The 23,847-nt window shown below is 44.0% G+C and overlaps 1 long non-coding RNA gene across 1 annotated transcript in view; it reads left to right on the top strand.

Annotated features, from left to right (window-relative positions):
* Positions 1 to 23,586, top strand: part of LOC310750811 — a 47,924-nt gene extending 24,338 nt beyond the window's left edge. Inside the window, exons 2-3 of the long non-coding RNA XR_014542299.1 lie at positions 12,768 to 12,891; positions 23,428 to 23,586. This is a non-coding gene — a long non-coding RNA (uncharacterized lncRNA). The remainder of the gene's footprint in view (positions 1 to 12,767; positions 12,892 to 23,427) is intronic.
* The last annotated feature ends 261 nt before the right edge of the window (positions 23,587 to 23,847 follow it).

The raw sequence follows: 23,847 nt of genomic DNA, 5'->3' as shown, positions 1-23,847 counted from the left end.
GAATATCATAATGCCTTTAAGCAGAGGTGGCAAGGAAAATGACCTGCAGGCAGCCTCAATTATCTGATATGAATTTTTGCCTGCCTGGATCCCTCAACTCCTTAGGGTCTCCTAAAAAAAAATAATGGTTATCACTCTTAGTCCATGTCCCACATTACAGTTTGTAATTATAAGAATAGGTTCACATGCCATAAGAGCAGGTTTCAAGGCAGAGAAGAAATTTGAACCAGAACCTTCCTGGGTCACAGAGTTCACGTTGTTAGCTCACCGTGCTTGTATCGACAGTAAGTTTTTTGCATATCCCAGAGCTACCACCCCAAGAGTATAAAAGGCTCCCCAGAAGCCTTCTGAATTCTGTATGTTCTCTGGGCCTCATGAAGTGAGCCAGCTCTGCTCAGCTATGCACTTTTATCTGCTCAGCTAATGAAGCCCGGGGATCATAATGGGAGTGTGGAGATGTATCCTAGGTGACTCTCCCCCTTAGGGTCCTCCTCATTGTTGAATGGGAAATGGGAAACAAAAACTAGGCAATGAAAGCCAAGAGTCTGCACATTCAAAAAAAGCACGTGCATCAGCCCCTCCTGATTCTAACTCAGCCTTCCCCTAACGTGCCAACGCAGGGAATTGCTAGAAAACATGAGTGGTGGAAAGGAACACAGGTGGCGCTGTGGGTTAAACCACAGAGCCTAGGACTTGCCGATCATAAGGTTGGTGGTTCGAATCCCCGCGACGGGGTGAGCTCCCGTTGCTCGGTCCCAGCTCCTGCCCACCTAGCAGTTCGAAAGCATGTCAAAGTGCAAGTAGATAAATAGGTACCGCTCCAGCGGGAAGGTAAATGGTGTTTTCGTGTGCTGCTCTGGTTCACCAGAAGCGGCTTAGTCATGCTGGCCACATGACTTGGAAGCTGTACGCCAGCTCCCTCGGCCAATAAAGCGAGATGAGTGCCGCAACCCCAGAGTCGGTCACGACTGGACCTAATGGTCAGGGGTCCCTTTACCTTTATGAGTGATGGAAGGAGTTCATAGCTCAGTGGTTAGCACATACCTTGCATGCAGACAGCCCCAGCTTCCATCGCCAGCCCCTCAGATTCAAAGGCTCAGGAGAGAAGTGATGGGAAAGACCCCTAGCTACACCCCAGAACATAAGAACAGTCTGCTGGAACAGACCAAAGAGTCATTTGGTCCAGCACTCTTTTCTCACAGTGACCAATCAGATGCCTATAGGAAGCACACAAGCTGGACTCGAGCACAACAGCACTTTCCATACCTGACATTTCCAACAAGGTATACTGCCTCCGACAGTGGAGGTACAGCATAGCCATCTTGCCTATTAGCCATGCATTTGCCCTGTGCTACTTTGCTCCCCACTTCCTAGCAGGGTAGATTAGAAGCAAAAGTGACCACACTCACTGCACTTGGGTGTGTCTGTGCGCATGGAAGCATTGCACCCTGGACTTGAGTGGTGGCCACCTCATACCTTGGAACTGATTTGTGGAAATCTTTCTAAAATGGCTGCTCAATGGAAGCCATAAGACTTGTGGCAATTGAAGCCGGAACCTCCAGTTGCCACATACTACCGAACAAAATCTGATTCATTTATGAATAATGTACAGTATTCTGCACTCCATTTAGACTTTAAAAAAAAAAATGAGTACAGAAGAAAGGCTTCAACAGTATATATGGATGCACAGCATTTATGTCCGGCCTTTCACCCAAAGGCTGCTGGGTAGGTTACAATATCTTGCCAAGTATACAATAAGTAATACAGTGGTACCTTGGGTTACATACGCTTCAGGTTACAGACTCCACTAACCCAGAAATAGTACCTCGGGTTAAGAACTTCGCTTCAGGATGAGAACAGAAATTGTGCTCCGGCAGCGTGGCAGCAGCAGGAGGCCCCATTAGCTAAAGTGGTGCTTCAGGTTAAGAACAGTTTCAGGTTAAGAACGGACCTCCGGAACGAATTAAGTACTGAACCCGAGGTACCACTGTATCAAAATGCACGATACACATATTACAATTACAAATTGGTGTGTTTCAAAATGCCTCTCATAGCGGAAAAGTAACAAGTGCGATACTACTAGCACTGAAAGGCACAGCAAAACAAAAAAAAAAGGTTTTATCTACCGCTAAAATCCTATCTAGTTCTCTCCATCCTCGATGTGGTATCTGGTTCAAGCAAGCATCTGTGAGAAGGGATGGTGATTTCTCGCTCCCCAGTTGGGCCTGTTTTGATAGCTATCCTGCTGGAGGTTGGGGTGGCTGCTAAAGGAAAAGGACCCCATCACTCTGTGAAAATGCATTTAACGTGGCACATGTAACAACAAAGAGGCTATTTTAGCACATCATTTCCATAGCAACAGATGATGCTACTAACATACTTATTAGAGTTGGGAAAAGCTATTCCAACTTCAGTGCAAGGAGAGGAGATAGTTAGCTACAAATGAGGACAACTTAAAAGTTAGGTGGGCTGCCAAGGCTTTAACTCGTGTTTTTTGGTTTTTGTTTAAAACGGATGAAGAGTTGAAAGGCCTTAGGAGACCCTCTTTCTCCCTTTCTCTCCCAGTCCTTCTTCCCAGGGAACTCTGGGACTTGTAGCTCTGTGGGAGAAATAGGAGTTGTTGTTGTTGTTGTTGTTGTTGTTGTTGTTGTTTAGTCGTTTAGTCGTGTCCGACTCTTCGTGACCCCCCTGGACCAGAGCACGCCAGGCACTCCTGTCTTCCACTGCCTCCCGCAGTTTGGTCAAACTCATGCTGGTAGCTTTAAGAACACTATCCAACCATCTCGTCCTCTGTCATCCCCTTCTCCTTGTGCCCTCCATCTTTCCCAACATCAGGGTCTTTTCCAGGGAGTCTTCTCTTCTCGTGAGGTGGCCAAAGTATTGGAGCCTCAGCTTCAGGATCTGTCCTTCCAGTGAGCACTCAGGGCTGATTTCCTTAAGAATGGATAGGTTTGATCTTCTTGCAGTCCAAGAAGTCTCCTCCAGCACCATAATTCAAAAGCATCAATTCTTCGGCAATCAGCTTTCTTTATGGTCCAGCTCTCACTTCCATACATCACAACTGGGAAAACCATAGCTTTAACTATACGGACCTTTGTTGGCCGTACCTTTGTCTCTGCTTTTTAAGATGCTGTCTAGATTTTCTCCCAAGAAGCAGGCGTCTTTTAATTTCGTGGCTGCTGTCACCATCTGCAGTGATCATGGAGCCCAAGAAAGTAAAATCTCTCAGAAATAGAAGTACCCTAACACATATCAACACCCTTAACAAACTACAGTTTGTTCCCAGAATTCTTTGGGGAAGTCATGGCTGCTAAAAGTGGCATGACACTGCTTTCAGTGCATGGTGTGGATGTGGCCTGAGGCAGGCTGTCTCCCAAAGCATCATACTGGGGTCTGAACCAAATCTTGTGCTTGCTACACATTCCTTATAATTATGGTTGGTCCCATCTCATAATGAAATTTATATTCAATATATATTCTCCTGGGCATAAGTTGCAAGAGAGCAAATTTTGGATGGATATTAGGCAAGATGCCTCGATGGGTGGCACACAGTTTGACAATGAAACCAGACACCAGTGCTTTTTTCCTAGGAAAAAAAGTGCAGGTGATCACCAGCAAGCAGGGGGAGGGGTCAGCACATGGAGGAGGGGTATGGCCTGATATCAAGGCTGGACAGTGATGGCGGGTTAGCTGCTTGATGCTTCCTCGCTTGCCCACCCACCTGCTGCCCAGGTGAAGAGGCCTCTTCCGCCCAGCTTTTAGAAGGAGGCAGCAGGTCTCCAGGAGCCTGTCAGAGCATCGTGCCTCTTTCCCTAAGCTGGGCAAATGTTTCCTGGATTCGGGGAGGAAAGAGCAATGTTCTGATGGAGTCTGAGAGCCTTCCTGCCATCTTCCCACCCACCCATCCCCAAAGGTGGAGGTACAGTGCATCGCTGTGCACCGCCAGGAAATAAGCACTGCCAACTACCATAGGTGAGTGGTGGTGACTTTTCTCTTGCTGGAGGTGTTCATAGAGAGGTGGGACAGACATCTGTTGGGGATGCACTATCTCTGGTTGGACTTGATTAGTGTGTAATTGAAATTCTACTCAATATTGATCCAGAGCAGATTCCAGTGTATAGTTAGCAGAGTAAACACTTGCAGGATTCCCAGAAATAGACCAGAGGCAGAGCTTTACTGCTATTGAAGGCAAATGAGCATAATGGTTACAGATCCAATACATTCAAGATTGGCCCTGTCCATAAGAAATCCAGTTGCAGCAGACTTAAACTTCCAATAACTTATAGTAAGACTAAACCTTAACCCTATAGCATACTATGTACAGAACACCACACCAGAAGGAAAAGAGACAGAAAGAGAAAGGTGAAACCCAGGCTCCTTCTGGCCTATTATTATAGCCACCATGACCTTGACAGAAAGAGAGAAGAGAACCAGTTTAAACCAGCTGCACTCAGCTTCTCTGAAGAAATAACCCAAACATCATGAACCTTCTGCTAGCTTCTTTCACAGAGAGAAGCTTCCAGAAGCCTCTTGGATTAAGTAGAATAGGAAAGATCTCTGCACATCTGATCAATACTTTCTGTACCAAGAAATGAAAACTGACATAGTGTCCTTCAATCTTGGGTATCCAGATATTATTGGACTACAACTCTCATCAGCCCTGACAATTGGCTAAGCCTGGTGTGGATTATGAGTTATAATTCAACAACATTGGGGTGGGGGCTGAACTTTACTTGACTAAATGGCCTATAAAGCCCTCTCTCCAACTCCATGATCTTTCTACCAAAGTTCAGAGAAATTCTGCTTTTTTCCATATCCTTTTGGCTGTTGGCAAGAGAGTTTGTATCCCGAGTAGGGCTGCAGGGGATTTAATTCACATCTCATTTGAGGCCAGATCTATCAGATTCACATTTTCAGAAACAATATGAGAACTAAAACTCAGCTATTCTTTGACATTCACACTCATCCAACTTTTGCTATACAGTTCACCTACCAAACCATGTGTACGGAAGTGCATATATTAGGGAAAAGTGTGCATAAAACTAAATATATTGGTGAAATTAACAGATAAAAAATGTATATATTAGTCAAAGCAGCATGTGAAAATGTGTTTGCACTAAAATACTGAAGACAAAATACAAAATCACAAAATGTTGCAGAAAGTGGAGAACTGAATCTAAGATCGGAAAAGTGAGAAACTAAGAGAACTAAAATTGACAGATCCTTCCATTCCTGCTCTGGAAAGCAAAGTACAGATCAGCTGTTTCAACAAGCTCACCCCACCCTATGCATCCCCAGTCATTGGGCACCAGCAACTGAATCTCAGAATTTGCATCTGATTGCTGCATGCTTGCTCTTCCTCAGCATCACATCAAGGCGGGGGGGGGGGAGGGGGTCAGAAGTGCTAGTTGAATGATTTTGCTAACAAACTTGTGGGGAGGGGAGATGCTTGTGTGAACAGATGGCTGCTGCTTATTGTGTCAGGAGTCAACTTGCATCATTTCTGCGGAGGCTGTTAAAAGGATGTGAAAAACACACCCAATGAATAATTCAATGTGATTGTTTGTCAGAAAGGTAGTTCAGAATATTGTTCCCATTGTGAGTCTTGGGGAATGATAAGAATCCAGTACCTAAGAAGGAATGATCTCCTCTATCATACATATATATGCACACGAATGTGCGCACACACAAACCAGAAAAGAAAATCCCAAGGTCTCTCTTCATGTACTTTACTTTGGAACAAATGTTCCAAACATTTAAAAGACTGTGGAGGAAGAAAAGACCCAGCTACACTAAGTGGGGAGTTTATTAGCATTTTAAAAGGTAGGCAAGAATTTTGTTCCCTAGTACATGCACACGCCAGATGCTAACACATTTATTCTCTAACAACCAAACCACTTTTCGAAACAATTGGTTTTAATATGAGAAGGAATTGCTGCGGCATGATCTGACAGATGCAAACTTTTGGATGCTGTCAGGTTTTCCTCCTCCCCCCCTTTCTTTGGCTGTCCTCTGCAACCAGGATTTAGGGAAGGGAAAGGAGGCTGCAGCCAGGGAACCTGCCATCCCACTTAGATTCATGTGACTTAAGGAGCACAAAGCAGTTTACATACAGTAGTGCCGGGGGGGGCAGGGGCAGGGAGGAACCCAATTTAGGGGCAGTTCCCCAAATCTGAAACAACAGCAAAAGGGGAGACTGGAGAAGGGAGACCAGTCAGCAATCTCGACAAGGCACATGCCAGTTTAGCTTGGAATTGCCTGCATTCAGAAGTCTCAGGATCTGAGGCTCCAGAGAATTAACCCCATCTATGCATACCCTTCTACATTTCTCCGATAAAAATAGGGATGTCCTACTAAATGGTCATCATCATCATCAACAACATCATCATCATCATTTATTACTTATACCTTGCCTATCTGGGCAGCTTCCAACAGAATATTAAAAACACAATAAAACAGCAAACATTAAAAACTTCCCTAAACAGGGCTGCCTTCAGATAATAATAATAATAATAATAATAATAATAATAATAATAATATGATGTTATTTGTACCCCACCCATCTGGCTGGGTTTCCCCAGCCACTCTGGGTGGCTTCCATAGAAACCAAAAATACACTAAAATATCACACATTAAAAACTTCCCTGAACAGGGCTGCCTTAAGATCTCTTCTGAATGTCAGGTAGTTGTTTATCGCTTTGACATCTGATGGGAGGGCGTTCCACAGGGCGGGCGCCACTACCGAGAAGGCCCTCTGCCTGGTTCCCTGTAGCTTTGCTTCTCGCAATGAGGGAACCGCCAGAAGGCCCTTGGTGCTGGACCTCAGCATCTGGGCAGAATGATGGGGGTGGAGACGCTCCTTCAGGTGTCTTCTAAAAGTCGGATAGTTGTTTATTTCCTTGACATCTGATGGGAGGGTGTGGCGTTTGCCCTCCTAGGTGTGTGACATCATACTGGGTTCATAAGGAAAGGGTTAACTAATTGTAAAATGACTAACCTATAGGAACCCAAGGGGAGGAGTTAGAGTTAGGGTTAATTGTTAAGAAGTCAGTCTGGAGTTAGAGAAGAGAGAGGGAGGATAAGTCTGTGGGTTGAGTTAGTCTGATGTGAGAGAGTGAGAGAATCTGTTAAGAGGAGTCAGTCAGACAGTTGAGATAATCAGACAGACGGTATTAGGAAGGTATAGGCCAGTAAAGAAACTAAGGTTAAGAAACTGACAAGAAAAAATTATCTGACACCATAAACTTGTTAATGTTTATAGAATTAACTTGTTTAATTGGTTTAATTTTAACAACTGTCTGGACTCAGTGTGTACCCAAGAGAAACGGGTTGGTGGCAGCGGGGAAGCGAGCACAGTGGTGGCACAGGGACCAATAGACCGTCAAACGCCCGGGAGGTCAGCACCAACACTTTGAATTGTGCTCAGAAATGTACTGGGAGCCAGTGTAGGTCTTTCAGGACCAATGTTATATGGTCTCAGCAGCCACTCCCAGTCACCACTCCATCTGCCGCATTCTGTATTAATAATAATAGTAGTAGTCATAATAATCTCATCTTTTGTTTTATCTTCCAAGTTTGCCAAAGTGTTTCCTTTCCAACAGAGTGCTCCTGGATGTCTTAAAGGTAAAGGTAAAGGGACCCCTGGCCATTAGGTTCAGTCGTGACCGACTCTGGGGTTTCAGTGCTCATCTCGCTTTATTGGCCGAGGGAGCCGGCGTACAGCTTCCGGGTCATGTGGCCAGCATGACTAAGCCACTTCTGGCGAACCAGCTGGAGTGGTACCTATTTATCTACTTGTACTTGGACATGCTTTCAAATGGCTAGGTTGGCAGGAGCAGGGACCGAGCAACAGGAGCTCACCCCGTCACAGGGATTCGAACCGCTGACCTTCTGATCGGCAAGTCCTAGGCTCTGTGGTTTAAGCCTGTGGTTTAACCCACAGCGCCACCCGCATCCCTCCCTGGAGGTATTAGGCAGGAACAAATTCCAAGGAGAGGGGTAGGGAGCAAAGGGCATAGGGGGGATGCATAGGGAGAATATACTTCAAGTACCAAAACAAACTGACATCATTAAATAGCCATGTTGAGAAAGATACAATAAGAGTTGACACCCCCCCCCCCCCGGTGCAAACCTCTTGAGCTCTCTTGCACAATGGAGCCAGGCTCCAATGAGGGACTCTGTCATGAGTTGCGCCTCCTCCAAAAAATGCACCCGGGGTCACAGCCACCCTCCCCCATGCTATGCCACTGCCATAGTGTGAACACAGATTAAAACCTGAAAAGTGGAAACACAGAGAGTACACAATAAACAGAACTGTGAACACAGCCTGTCACTGAAAATGATTCTGGTGATCTTTAGGCAGTTGATAACTATCAGCTTCTGGGCCAAACCTCCCGTTTCTTTTCCAGCAAGTTTCAAGTGAACATGCAGATTTCATTATGGCTTTGTGAAATCCAAGCCTCCGCTTTTGAACAAAAGACGCAGAGCTCAATGGAAACTGATGGATTTTCTTGAGTTACAACTAGTTTGCTGTTGTTGTTTTCAGCTCAAAGAAGGAAATCAAAGCCAAAGTAGAAGAGGAGGCAAACTCAGCTGGACCTGAACCAAAGTGAATATTTGCACATCCCCCTGAGAAGGAAAATTGCTGAGCTCTGCCTGGCTCTAATGGCTTGTAATTTGCTAACAACGCCTTGAGGCTTGCAAAAGGCACGACATACATCATGTCATAATAATAGCACCTGTCGATGTGAAATATACAACTGCCGCTCCTTTCGGAATCCTTGACACAGAACCTAGTTAGGCAGGAGTATATACCCCCATACATACATATATATATATATATATATATATATATATATATATATATATATGATTCCCAGCGGTCACCTCCTCCACCTCTCCTTCCTATTTCTTCTAAATAGCTGCTAACAAAAGCTGGCGCCTGATCAGGTTGCCCAGGCCTCCCATTGAGCTGGGGGGCCCATTTGCCAGTCATGCAAATTGAAGCTGGAAGACATAATGCTCTCCCAGACTAGACACTGATGTAAATTAAGTTCAGCAAGAATTAGCTCTGTCCCTATTCATGGAAGCATTATGTTGAATTAAGATATATACGGAATTAGGCTCGTAAGAGGCTTGGAGATGTCAGCTCCCTTAAGTTGCTATTATTTGTGTGTCATTTTGCATGGCAAAAACACTCCACAGTAGCGGGTCTGTTCTGTTTAATCACACGGAAAGGCACAGGTTCAGTAGAACTCTTATCCGCCCTCCCCCCCCCCCGTCTTCTCCACACTCCACACACCAGATTTGATTAATCTAACAGAATAGCTGAAAGTCAGAAAATATTCTCAAAACTTGGAAAGCTCTGCCTTCCATCTGTTTTCGTTCCTTTCTCTGCCACAGCATCTGAGAACTTCCAGGTCCTGCATTGAGAAGACACAGTGAAAAACCAGGGCTGAACCAGGGTCCCAAGCTAGTATGGTGTAGTGGTTAAGAGTGGTAGTCTCGTAATCTGGTGAACCGGGTTCGTGTCTCCGCTCCTCCACATGCAGCTGCTGGGTGACCTTGGGCTAGTCACACTTCTTTGAAGTCTCTCAGCCCCACTCACCTCACAGAGTGTTTGTTGTGGGGGAGGAAGGGAAAGGAGAATGTTAGCCGCTTTGAGACTCCTTAAAGGGAGTGAAAGGCGGGATATCAAATCCAAACTCTTAAAGAAGCCTTTCCTAACCAGATGCCCTACATTGGCCATACTAACTAGGGATGATGGCAGCTGTGGTCCTAAACATCTGGAGGGCACCAGGTTGAGGATGTTGGTGCAAGGAAAAACAAGTATAAAAAGGAGAATTCCCTGGATGCCAAGATCAAGGTTTGGGGCAAGTACTCTTTGGTGAGAGAACCCCAGCAGAGATTTAGAATCACAAAATATTCAACAAAGCATGGAAACGTAGGCTGTTAGACCTATAATATATATCCTTCCAAGTTTATTCAAAAGTTTCCTACTTCCATCTAGCATAAAAAAGACCACACATTTGGCAAGTTAAAAATGGTTTACAAATTCTCCAAAGATCAGATTCATGTGATTTTCCATACAGCATTCAGAAAATGTTACACAGGCAGTAAAACAGTGGTGAAAGTTCCTAAATTATAGCGGCTTTTAAGAGCCAAGTGGTTTGAGCTGCAGCAACCAGCTAAGCCTCTTCACACACTGAGCTGCCCAGGTTTACTGGAGGGGAGCATTCATTTGATTAACTCGTCCATACTGAAGTGAATTAAGCCTGGCAGGACAGCTTACTCTATGGTCTTAACCCCTTCATGCATTAATTAGACTTAAGAGTGTTGGTTAAATGAGAGTGGTTATCCCACAGAGGAGGGCTGGTATGAAGAGACATGGGCTGGATCCTTTTGAAGCTACACAGGTGTGGGTTTGGTAAATTCCTGCATGGAATTGACAGCCTGAAAACCATATGAATGCTGACTTTGGTTCCATGTTGAAAGGAAGGTGGCATAAAATAATAATAATAAGTAGTAAACAAAAAAACCCAAACATATTCCCTTTGGATATGGACCAAAATAATACTACAGTAGATAGTCTTTTATTGGAATAGTTTTACTCTATCTGTAGAAGAGGTATGCAACCTGCCCACCTGATCTTGTTTGACTCCAGTTCCCATCATCCCAGCCAGCATGGCCAATAGCCAAGAATGATGGGAGTTTAATCCAGCCATATCTGGGTAGTCAAACATTGCCCAGCCCTGCCCAACTCTCTTCCTGTTCTGTGCCAACAAGTATGAATGAGGAGATAAGATCATAAAGTGACTTCCTGCACTTCTAGTTTGGCTGTAACACTACTGAATTAATGGTATGAATTCATTTTGAAAAGGAAAGGAGAATGAAATGAATGAGCCCTATAGAGTTCATTTGTTTCGTTCATGAAAATAAATAAATGCATTCTAAGTGAAAATCCTTTCTTTCTTTCTTTTTTCTCCAATCTGTTATACATTTGTTTATATGGGATAAAAATATGAAAGTCACTGCAACAGGTCATAATGCTATGTGATGTGGGGCAGGGGGAGGGCAGTGAAAAGGATCCTTTATCTATCTGAAATCCAATCCCCTATAGGGATAAGAGAATTCACAGCAATGTCATGCTATTTGGATGAGAAAGACCAAGTTACTGGTAGCAGAACATTAACTAGGGCTCCCATGAAAATCAATGGGGGGAAAACAAAAAATGAAATGGATGCAATTGAAACAACTGGAACACTAAATGAATTAAATGCCTAAAGTGAAAACTAATTGGAAAATGAAATTATTTTTCCCTTGTGCACTTCTGTGCTGAGCTAAGACTGTACGAAGCTCCAATAGAGATGTGCCTTTGGTGCTCTATTGCATTATAAGCATTTAACCCACCCCTCAGGAATATACAGTAGATGCTCCCAGAGTAGCTCTCAAATGTCAGTGATAAGGCAGGTTGGCAAGCTAGAAGACATGACACAAAAGGCAACGGGAATGGGAGGAAGGAGGAAAAAAGTAAACTCAGGTGCCACTTCTTTGTTACAACAGGAGGTTAAAGGCACAGTGTAATTTCAGTGTGGTGTGTAGTCCTATGTGTTAAGCGTGGGCAATACTAAGTGGCGGCAGCAAGAATGGATACAAGTTCGTCAATGCACACCCTTTCCTAAATACAGTGGTACCTCGGTTTACAAACTTAATCCGTTCCGGAAGTCCGTTCTTAAACCAAAACCATTCTTAAACCAAGGTGAGCTTTCCCTAATGAGGCCTCCCGCCACTGGTGCTCTTCCAACATTTGGATTCCATTCTCAGACCAATGTAAAGTTCTCAAACCAAGAGATTATTTCCAGTTTTGTGGAGTTTGTAAACCAAATCGTTCTTAAAACGGACTGTTCTTAAACCGAGGTACCACTGTAGATAGCTGAGTGAACTCCAGATTTTCTCGTCTAATGAGATTACTGTTAGTTTATAGGATTAGAGTAGTTATTATATAGCTACTTTAGCTAAATTGTGTGTGTGTAAGAAAATGGATCAGGCATAGGAATGGAGGTCAGGAGGCCAATGTGCCTCAGTTGATGGACAGGAGCCCTCACAGGCACTTTCCCCTGAGTCTGAGCAAACAGATGCCTCCCACCACATTTCACCAGTCCAGGAGGTAGCTATGGCCCAAGGAGGTAGCTATGGAACAGAGGAGGGCTGCCTGTTTTCAAGCCAGAGGGTTGACCCTTGAAGTCTGGACCACAGCCCAAACGGTTGGCCCTGGAGAAGTCTGGACCACAGTCTGCTCCCAACCTTTGTCAGAGCAAACTGCTCACTTGGAACTATCCATGGTCCTGAAACTTCTGTCCAGCCTCACCTCTTCCTCCATAAGATCCAACGTGGAACTTGAACTTGACAATACTATTACAGTAAATGGCAGTATATAAAGTACAGGGGAAAAAATTAATAAAATGTGTAAATTCAAGACTCAAGATATAATGAGGGTGCATCATGTACTTGAAAGTCAGAATTGACACAAGTGACCCCAGATGTACTTGTTTTGTATTGTTAATCACATTTCTATCCCTTATTTATCCAAGGAGTTCAGGGTAGCATCCCTGTTCTATGTTTAACACTTTACTTACATAACCACATGACTCTCAATTTGACAGGAGCACCATTTGGAAACATTTTTCTGAAAGTAAGACTTTTCAGACACGGAAATATTCTGGGAACAACTGTACTATCATTGCTTATACAGAATTATTTTATTGCAGTTGACCAAAGCACCTAATGTTTCATGGAAACATTTACAGCTGATAATAACAGTTGTAGCAAAAGAGGCCAGGGATAAGGACAACAAGACTTCGTCCTTCAGGGCATGAACTCATTACTGAAAGGGTAAGGGATCACTTTTAATCTCTGTAGAGCACTACACAATTGCTTAGGTACATTATAATGATTTGCTATATTGTCTTCTTTGATACTGGCTGGTACAGAAAACAAAACAAACCAGAACTGAAGGCTTATTCTCATTTTGCATGGACCAACATAAATGTGGAGAATCTAAGTTCCATCTGCTATGAGCATATCAACAGTTGCAGCTAAATTCTATCGAAAATACAACTTGGCAGCACAGTTTTAGCTTACATTAGCTTTTCAATTGTGTTCCAAAATTAGAGGAGGCTCACCAAAATCCAGATGGACTGCACAGTATCTACTGAGTGCTTCTTATTGAGTGTTTTGCTATTTGTGCTAGTTTAAGATTACAAAACCCATAATGTGCTGCGCTGTTTAGGAGCGGAAACACATTCACAAGAGCTACTGTTTATACTGCTTGGAGATCACAAAGGTGTGATTAAATGTGATTCTAAGCATGCAGAAAACATCCAAGGCTTGAAGCAGAAACAAACAGCCAGAACAAGACATTAGGAAGTTACCAAATGATTCTAAGATCTAAATTTAATCATCTGTTTTGTGTTCAGCAGGTTGTATTCTTTCTGATACCATCTGCACTATACATTTAAAGCAGTATCACACCACTTTAAATAGTCATGGCTTTCTCCAAAGAATTCTGGGATGTGTAGTTTGTTAAGGGTGTTGAGAGTTGTTAGGAGACCTCTATTCCCCTCACAGAGTTTGAATGTCCAGAATGGTTAAACAATTCAGGGAGGTCTTCCCAGGGAATACCGTATTTTTCGCTCTATAAGACGCACCAGACCACAAGACGCACCTAGTTTTTGGAGGAGGAAAACAAGAAAAAAAATATTCTGAATCTCAGAAGCCAGAACAGCAAGAGGGATCGCTGCGCAGTGAAAGCAGCAATCCCTCTTGCTGTTCTGGCTTCTGGGATAGCTGCGCAGCCTGCATTTGCTCCGTAAGACGCACAATCATTTCCCCTTACTTTTTAGAAGGGAAAAAGTGAGTCTTATAGAGCAAAAAATACGGTACTTGGTCTAACAATTCTCAGCACTCTTAACAAACTGTACTTCCCAGATGGGGCCCCCTCCAGCCAGTTCTAAAGATGTTGCACAAGGATAATTTAAGGACAAAGGCGCAATACTAAAGAGGAACACGTTTCTGAAGCTGATATTATTTATTGTTATTGCTATTTATGGAAAAGGGTAAAAGTGTTAATTATAACATTGTCCCACATTTTAAAAAAAAACCACTGAAAGTTTTGCATAAGTTTCCTCCAGGTGTCTTGAGTTTGGAATGATTGAGCAAACTTTGGTTGTAAATATTTGTGGGGAAAGGGGGAAAGTATTTATTACCCTGGCTCATGCATTGATTGATCTGATTGATCTTGAGCTTTGCCTCAAAGGCTCGAAACAGGAAACGAATCAGCAAAACAAAATAAGATTTGTTCCAAATCAAATAAATATACTTGCTCTTTCATTACTTCATTCCCATCCTCTAAAACCTAGACCAAATAAGTAGATAAATGAGAGTGGTCACTTTGAGTCAACCTGTTTGTTGCCCTTTCATACTGATTTGTTTGCACATCAGCTGCTTATTGAACATTCATCTGGATCTGTTTGTGAGATTGCATTACAAAATCTTTAGCAACTGTCATCCCACCCTTTCCAATGCATTTCTCCATTATTTTCCTTTCAAAAAAAAGAGTCTGATTTTGAGGGAAAGCAGGCTTGTTACACAAGAACACCAAATCAACTTGAATTGTGCAACTTGAATTTGTCAGTGTGTGATTGGACCCCATCTCCAAAAGAGTGACATTTGGAAAGCACCCAAAGTCACTGCCCCAAAACACTGATGGAGTATGTGTCAGGGTTCAGTCCTGTCCAGGCCTGAAACCTCAAGTTACCTCAGAGGAGGAGCAGGGGGAGCAGGACAACGCATACCCTAGATTGCTTTGCAGATGTAGGGAACCCTTCATACCTTTTAGCTACATGACTTAAAGTCTTAACACCGCTTTCCTGGGTTCCCAGCCAGCACTAGACACACATTCCTTACCTCTAGGATCAGAGGGGATGACACACCAAGCAGGAGCTCTTGGGCCACTGGAGAAGTGCCCAATTGGCTACAGATGTGTCTACTTAGGAGGAAAGCAAAGCTCATGTAAGCAACAGCCTGGATGACAACCATAAAGAGGTGGTGCCTCCAGCTCAGTCTAAACCAAGTCATTGCTGAAGCAACAGCAACCTTGAAGCTCTGGTCCACAGCATTTTCTGAACCGGATACAGTGGTGTAGCGTGGGTTGCCAGTACCCGGGGGTTGGGAAGTGGACAGAGCATGCATGCACATTCAACTGCCTAATGGTGTCTGTGTCACCACAAGATAGTAGCCACAGAGATAAGAAGAATCGTTCTGTTGTCTGAAGAGGTCATTTCCTGGTTTACATGGAGAAGCCATTTTCGATGGAGCCCAGCGATGGAAGCACACACAACTTTATTGAGGCAGCACTGCGTGTTGAAATTTTGTGCAATGTGCTTTGTTACATACATAGGTGAGACAGTGGTGTTGTAGTTGTTGTTGTGTTTATTGATGTGTGGCATGATTTTGATGCTTACTTTTGTAAAACTGAATAAAAACATTCAGAAAGAATAAAAGAAAAGAAATTTTGTTCCCCCTAACAATTTTGAACCCGAGGCAGCCACCCCTGTGCTACACCACTGACTGGATAACAAACAACATACCATTCAAAAACACAGAGAGATCTCCATCTATTTGCTCCCATGGATGAAATATCAGCCAGTCACCCTAAGACAGAGGTGAGGAACCTCAGACCCCAGAGGTGGGGAACCTCCAGGTCTCTCTAACTGCCCCTCAGAACTCTTTTCAGAACTGCCAAACCCCTCCCTAGCCCTGTTTCAGTTTTTGCCTGGACGAAATGTGCCTTTGAACTCTGATAACACCTCTTGCTTGTCTGCATGGAGGATAGGTGTGTGTGTGTGTAGAAACTAGCCTACTGCACAAAGGTAAAAATCACATTCATTGCTCCACTCCTTTTTCCTCTAGGTACCCACCATTAGCACATGGCCCTCAGAAGGTTGCCTAGAAAGCAGCTTGGTCTCCAGGATGAAAAGGGTTCCCTGCCCCTGGCCCTGCCCTAGACTATTAAATAGCAATCGAACCAGCAAGGGGATGGTTGGCTAACAAAGGAATGGTTGACCAACAGCTGAAACACAGTCTTTAAGAGGTCATCACTGATGGATCCCAGAGATTGCAAGAGGAATCAGTATAGATGCACTGGGCATTGAGATTTCTCTCCCTCTCTATTTTCTTCTCAATACAAGAGCAAAATTTTGTATCAGCAAGAAAACAGCTCTGGGGTGTACAGTTATAATGAGACTATTATTGCAGTGTCCCGTATCACTCTTAAAGCTTGCCCTATGGATCTGATTTCATGACCTCTCTGACCACCATGACCAGTGGTTAGCTCATTTAAGAGAAATTAAAAGTGCAAAGTTAATTGAGTAATATTTTGCAGGCACAAATTCTCTGTTCCCCACATTTTTTTATCCATGTGATTAGATTGGCTACTGCTGTTCTTCACATTTTACTTGTGAGCGTCTGAGATGTGCAGTAGAAACCTATCCCCAAAGGTGAGGGAAAGAATGCAATTCAATTAGGTCAAATCTTTGCAGTTTCATAAATGGAAGTAGGGCAGTCAATTCCAAGAGGGATCCAGGAATTTACTTCTATGAAGCCAGATAAGATTTAGAGTTGATTGCAAGCAGTCAAAACTCTTACTACCAGGACAAATCAGGTGCTTAAAATGGACAGGGCTTGTCCAATGATGATTCAGCCTAACATCTGCAGTGTTTTTTGAGACAGCCTTGGTTGGAATGCGATATAAGAACCAGGAATGTTACTGAGATTTGTAATTACCTGATTTGGCACGCAAATCATTTCTTCCTTTCATAATGGTTGGGTGTATTTCAACCCTGGGGCATAGGAAGGGGGTGCGGACTGCCCCCACTGAGGGGGGTGACAATATACTGGGCAGCACTCATTGCAGGGCCTGCAGCACGCCCAAGCCACATGTCTCTCCTGCCCGCACTGCCCAAACGGTCCACCCACTGCCTCCCCCACCCCCAGCTGTAGGGCGGCTGAGTGGAAGGAGGCAGGCAGACTCCAGAGGCCCCACAGTGCGCCTCACCCCTATGGGCGACTCACCCCGCCCTCACCCCACCCCTATGGGCAGCTCACCCCGCCACTGGGCGCACCACCCCAGGCGCCCGAGCGGCTTCCTCTGCCACTGTTTGAACCCAAGCATCATTTTCCCAAGTCCTACTCTGACTATGATTGCAAAGTGAGATTGTTTGATGTGCGTGGTTGATGTTCAAGGCCTGTCAGGCTGTTTTGTAAGTGCATGCACAAAAGTAATTTAACATTACCCCCATATACCACATATTTAATTTGTGGGATTCATTGTTGTAAGGTGTGTCGATAGCCTCTAGCTTGCGTAGCAACAATGGATCACACACACTGTCAGGGAACTGCAATCGGAGCCAGAGGGAGAGGGAGGGCTCCAGAGGGATTCTGGAGAGCATCCCGGGAGGGAAAGAAGCAGCCCATCTTCTGGGGAAGGAAATCAGCGTAGCACCAGTGGAGAAGGGGGGCAGATGGGGGAATCGGCGAGGTGGCTCCATGACTCCTCGCTGGGGACCAGCGGGGAGAGCACGGGTCCTCCGCTGCCCACACCCTCCCTGCGCATAAGGCTTCCGCGCAGGGAGAGTAGGTGGAGACTAGGCGTCAAAGAGCTTCTTTGCTGGAAGAAGTTCAAGAAATGCCCACTGACGGATCCTGCCAGCGATTGAGACAGCCACCGGCGAGTGGCTGTCTGGACAGAAAGGGTTCACTCAGGCAACCCAGCCAGGTGTGGCGCTGATTTACGCACGAGCAACCCCTAGAACCATTACACACACTTATGGAAAATAAATCTATCAATGACTAGGAGCTCCTGCTTGGGATAGTTACAGTGGTACCTCGGGTTAAGTACTTAATTCATTCCGGAGGTCCGTTCTTAACCTGAAACAGTTCTTAGCCTGAAGCACCACTTTAGCTAATGGGGCCTCCCGCTGCTGCTGCACCGCCGTCATGCAATTTCTATTCTCATCCTGAAACAAAGTATTATAATACCTGAGGTATTATTTATGGGTTAGTGGAGTCTGTAACTTGAAGCGTATGTAACCCAAGGTACCACTGTATATGCAACATCCAGGTTCAGAGGCCATATGCCAATGAAATCAAGCTGCTAGGAGCAATAATTGGAAATAAATCTTGCCTCCATGCCCTGTTTCTGGGAATCACAGGAAAACCTGGATCACTATGAGAAAGCTGCTGGACTGGATGGGCCATCAGACTAAATCAAGCAGGATTCTTGTTATGTTGTTACATTATTCTTGATGAAAAATCTCATTTAAATTCATGCTGATTGTTGTGAATCTACATGAACTAAATAGCTTTGTAGCTCTATGCTATGAATTGCATTTGTTTGGTGAGCATGTCTTCTCTATCTGAGCCCACTCCCTTATTTGTTTCTTGCAAAGATTTGGTATGGTTGCTGTACTCAGCTGGTGCCAAAAAACACACCCAGAGAAAGAGAGAGGCAGAGACAGAGGGATCTTTCAATAGCGGCGAATGTGAATTTGTGTGTATGTAGAACAGAGGCAGAAGTATTTGAATGTCTGGCATCTCCCAGACTAGTATTTCCTCATCATGGTGGGTATATTGCAAGTTTGGATAGAAATATTTCTCCAGTTTTGCAGACATGCTGCCTACCGTGTGTTTTCAATTACTGAATCTCCAAAGTGCCTTGGATTGCTTCACAGGTTCCTGCTTCAGTTCAACACACTTTGGAGAGACCCTGCTTCAAACTGGAGGAGCCCCAAATCTATCTGAAGTGGCACACTTTGGTTCAGAACTGGGGATTCATCTGAATCTGATGCAAATCACTACCCTTACATCCACCTGCCAGCCCTCTGCGGTCCTAGTCTGCATTTGGGAAAAGCTGTATTGGAAAGGGAGGACATTTTTTTTCTGAGACTTTCCTTTTCTTCACCTCCATCATGGAAAAAGAAATGGTAAAGGGTAAAGGTAAAAGGACCCCTGACCATTAGGTCCAGTCGTGGCCGACTCTGGGGTTGTGGCGCTCATCTCGCTTTATTGGCCGAGGGAGCCAGCGTACAGCTTCCAGGTCATGTGGCCAGCATGACTAAGCCGCTTCTGGCGAACCAGAGCAGCGCACAGAAACACCATTTACCTTCCCGTAGGAGCGGTACCTATTTATCTACTTGCACTTTATCTACTTGTGCTTTCGAACTGCTAGGTTGGCAGGAGCAGGGACCGAGCAATGGGAGCTCACCCCGTCAAGGGGATTCGAACCGCCGACCTTCTGATCGGCAAGTCCTAGGCTCTGTGGTTTAACCCACAGCGCCAACCGCGTCACACTTCGCAGAATTTTCTCACTTGCAGCAGCAGCAACAATAGCATCAAAAATGTAGAAAAAATAAGTTGTGAATTATAGGCAAGTAATGTCTACTTAGAGTAGATCCATTTACATTAATGGATTTAATTTAGCCAAGTTATTATTTTTCAGTGGAAAGGTATGACTAGTGTTGGATACCCCTGGAGAAATTCAACAAACTGAATTATCCAATTTATCTACTCACAAACAGAGAATTTCAAGAGGCTACTTGGATGCAGGATACATTCACAATACATGCCCACTGAACATCTGGAAAGGGCTATATTTTTTCACTCAAAATGCATTTCAAGCAATCAAAATAATCTCTGCCATGTGTGTGTGTGTTATGAGAGCTGGATTTTTGTATGCATCCAAATTTATGACAACCCTGAAAAGATAAAACCCCCATTAAAATAATTTGCATACCCACAAAACGGTGATAACATCATCAGACTTCCCACTGATATATTAACCAGGCATAACACTTATTCTTTCTACTCCGAGTCTTAGATAAGAATGTGTGGGAGGTAATAAGGTGTCAACATGACCTGTGTTTCTACTGCATATTAGAGGGGGGGGGCTTCAAGGAAAAGTTCCAAGTTTCTAAGTAGAAAAGCAGGAATAATGTTGCTAGGAAAAAATATAAAAATTAATCAGTTACAGCAAGAGCGGCCCCTCCAAGTGTCCCTACTTTCCAGGGACAGTCCCGGATATACAGAATCTGTCCTGTTTTTTGATTTGATCCCAGAATGTCCCATTTCTCCTTAGGACATCCCTATTTTCATTGAAGAAATGTTGGAGGGTATGGAGTTAGACGGGGCGCGGGTGGCGCTGTGGGTTAAACCACAGAGCCTAGAACTTGCTGATCAGAAGATCAGAAGATCAGACCTATATAGGAAAGTTTCTTAATGTTTAATGCTTTATTATGTTTTTATATATGTTCGAAGCTGCCCAGAGTGGCTGGAGCAACGCAGTCAGTTGGGCAGGGTATAAATAAATAAAAATATCACTGTTGTTGCTGTTATGGAATAGGATGTCCCTATTTTCATCTGATAAATGTCATGACATGGGATCTGTTGCCACCGGTGTGGAACAAATTCAGCCAGATACTGAATCCTGAGGTGAGTGGGCTTGTCAGGGGCAAAAAGGGATCTCTATAAGGCCAGACATTGGGGTCATCCAATGAAGCTGAATGTTGAGAGATTCAGAACACACAGAAGGAAGGACTTTGTCCCACAGAGCATTGTTAAACTGTGTAATTCAGTACCAAGAGATGTAGTGATGGCTGCTGTTATGTTTGCAGGCATTGTAGACTGAAGCCAGGTCTTCAGGCCTCCTGGAGCTCAGGGGGTTCATCTGCATAACAAAGGACAGTCGTTGTTTAGTCGTTTAGTCATGTCCAACTCTTCGTGACCCGATGGACCAGAGCATGCCAAGCACTCCTGTCTTCCACTGCCTCCCGCAGTTTGGTCAAACTCATGCTGGTAGCTTCGAGAACACTATCCAATCATCTCGTCCTCTGTCGTCCCGTTCTCCTTGTGCCCTCCATCATTCCCAACATCAGGGTCTTTTCCAGGGAGTCTTCTCTTCTCATGAGGTGGCCAAAGTATTGGAGCCTCAGCTTCACAATCTGTCCTTCCAGTGAGCACTAAGGGCTGATTTCCTTAAGAATGGATAGGTTTGTTCTTCTAGTCCATGGGACTCTCAAGAGTCTCCTCCAGCACCATAATTCAAAAGCATCAATTCTTCGGTGGTCAGCCTTCTTAATGGTCCAGCTCTCACTTCCATACATCACTACTGGGAAAACCATGGCTTTAACTATATGGACTTTGTTGGCAAGGTGATGTCTCTACTTTTTAAGATGCTGTCTAGGTTTGCCATCGCCTTTCTCCCAAGGAGCAGGCGTCTTTTAATTTCGTGACTGCTGTCACCATCTGCAGTGATCACGGAGCCCAAAAAAGTAAAATCTCTCACTGCCTCCATTTCTTCCCCTTCTATTTGCTAGGAGGTGATGGGACCGTGGCCATGATCTTCGTTTTTTGATGTTGAGCTTCAGACCATAAAAACAAAGGACAGAGAGGATTCTAAAACCCTCCATTGGCATTGTTAGTAGCTGGCAGGCAGCCAATCCCTGCTGAGATAGGGCCAGTGTTGTGATTCGCTAATTGCAGCATTAAGGCGACCTATCACAGGCGGTGTCTGTGTTTTGCCTGGGCCAGCTTAAGGTATATATACTGGGCCAAGTGTCCCTGTTCGTCATTCTAGTTCTTCTGGTTCCTGATGTTCCAATAAATCCTTTTTGAGCTGAATCTTGGTCTTGGGTCATGCCTGAAGCCACCTACACTTCAGCTGCCAACTTGGCAAGCTTTAAAACAGGGGTGACAAACACATGGAGGATAAGGCTATCAAATGGCTATATTGCCTCCAGTATCAGGGGCAGATTGCCTCTGAACACCAACACAGGCCATTCTTATATTTTTACATTGTGATTATCACATTCATAAACAACAGTGAAAGGGGGGGAAAGAAATGTTAATTCTTTCCTTCAGTCACAGCGCTGCAGGCAATTAGCATACAATGTACACCATTGTGGCTTTAGTATTTAACATGGATGCAATATTGAGAATTTATAGCGGCTTGTGGACAATAACAGCATTTAAGAGAGAATTTGATGAGGCACTATGGATCTACATTATGCAAATTTATTGCTTGGTTAACATGATTCGGATGGTACACGCTGGCACTTTAAAAAGAAACTGCAATCCAGTCAGAAAGCATAACTGTGTGACCCAGGCATCACAGACAACAAAAAGGAACAATTATAAAAAGGGAAATATTTGGGGGGGGGGATGTCTAAGGAGTGGGACAGAAGAAATCTTTGAACCAACTGAAATTGCATCTCACCAAGAAAGAACAGGGAAAGGATGCTTTGGTGAGTAAGCTGCTTACTTGATATCTTTTTTGGATCTTTTTTTCCAGTTTCAGTTTATTTGATCTACAGAACTTAAACATCAAATGCAGAATAGTGTCTTAAGTAGAGATGGGAAGGCCTGGAAAAAAACCAAGAAAATGGGGGGGGGCAGGGGTTTTTCCCAAAGCCGTTTTTTGTCTGGAAAAAGTGGGGGGGGGACCAGTTTGATATAGTTTGAATATTCCAAACACATTTTTAAAAAGAAATTTCCAGAAAAAAACGGGAGGGGGGGGGACTGGGTTTTTTCCAATTTCTCCGGGGGTTTTCCAGGCCTTCCCATCTCTATTCTTAAGACAACCACAGCACACAAATTGTGTCTTTTAAAATAAAACAAAGTAAAATCTGTTTAGCGTTGAATACCAGGGAAACTAAATTTTCCTTCAACAAATTCATATATATATATATATATATATATATATATATATATAAAATCTGTGCCTAAGATTCATTTGCACTACCTATCCCATACCTCTTGGCGATGCTACTGAGGGAGCAGAACCATCCATACACAAGCAAGTCATTTGATAGGATTTTTTGGACCCACCGTGATTCCTGGGGTGAGGGGGGTGTTCTATTTTTCAGGGTTTTCATCTGCAATATGTGCGGCAACTCCTTAAAGTGTGGAAATCCCTACACTCTGTCTTCAAACTAGATCCTTCAACTGCACACATTTTATTTGTTTGTTCTTTCCATTTATATCCTGCCTTTGTTCCATTATGAACTACAAAGCAGCATACAAAGTGGTTGGTTCCTAGGCAGTCACCCATCCAGATAATGACCAGGTGCAGACCTGCTTAGCTTCAGAAAGATGCTGGGTGCACATACCTTCAGACTATACCCAGTTTACCCTCACAATGAGCCTGCGAGGGAGGATTGGGGGTGGATAGAGAGAGATGCTTCATGAGAAGGAGGAGGGTCAAACTTGAACCCATGTCTCCCTTTTTCTAGTTCAGTTCATCTTCTACATCTTGCTGGTAGCTCCTGATGTTTGACTATTGCAGCTAAGGAAGCTATTCTATTTCTTATTTTTCAGGTTTGCTACTCTGCCAACAGGACACAAGCGACAACAATAACAGCGACAATAGAAAATAAAATAAAACCAACCTGCCTGTAAACCAGCAAAAAAATAAGAATCACAGTTTATATAACCTCACGTATTCTCTGCAAAACAAGGATACACAGTCTGATTTCCCCAACACAGCCCTACCTCCTAATAAACTATGAATGCAGCAGAACTGAGCAAAATCTTCTTTACAAAATGCACAATGTAAATTGCACATAATAAAACCAAACCCCCACACCCCTCACACAAATTATATTCCCAAGCATAAAGCAAACGGCATGCCTACCATATAACTCAGCCGTTATATGGATTCCTGGGTTGTTAAGTAGGAGAGCCTTCCTCAGACTGCACACCTGTGTTTCTGTCACAAATTTACTTCTGATGGTGAGC

This window comes from Podarcis filfolensis, assembly GCF_964270895.1.
Source record: "Podarcis filfolensis genome assembly, chromosome: 15".
In the NCBI taxonomy this organism is placed as follows: domain Eukaryota; kingdom Metazoa; phylum Chordata; class Lepidosauria; order Squamata; family Lacertidae; genus Podarcis; species Podarcis filfolensis.
Note: the sequence above shows the minus strand (reverse complement) of the source record. Positions and strands in the feature narration are given on the sequence as shown.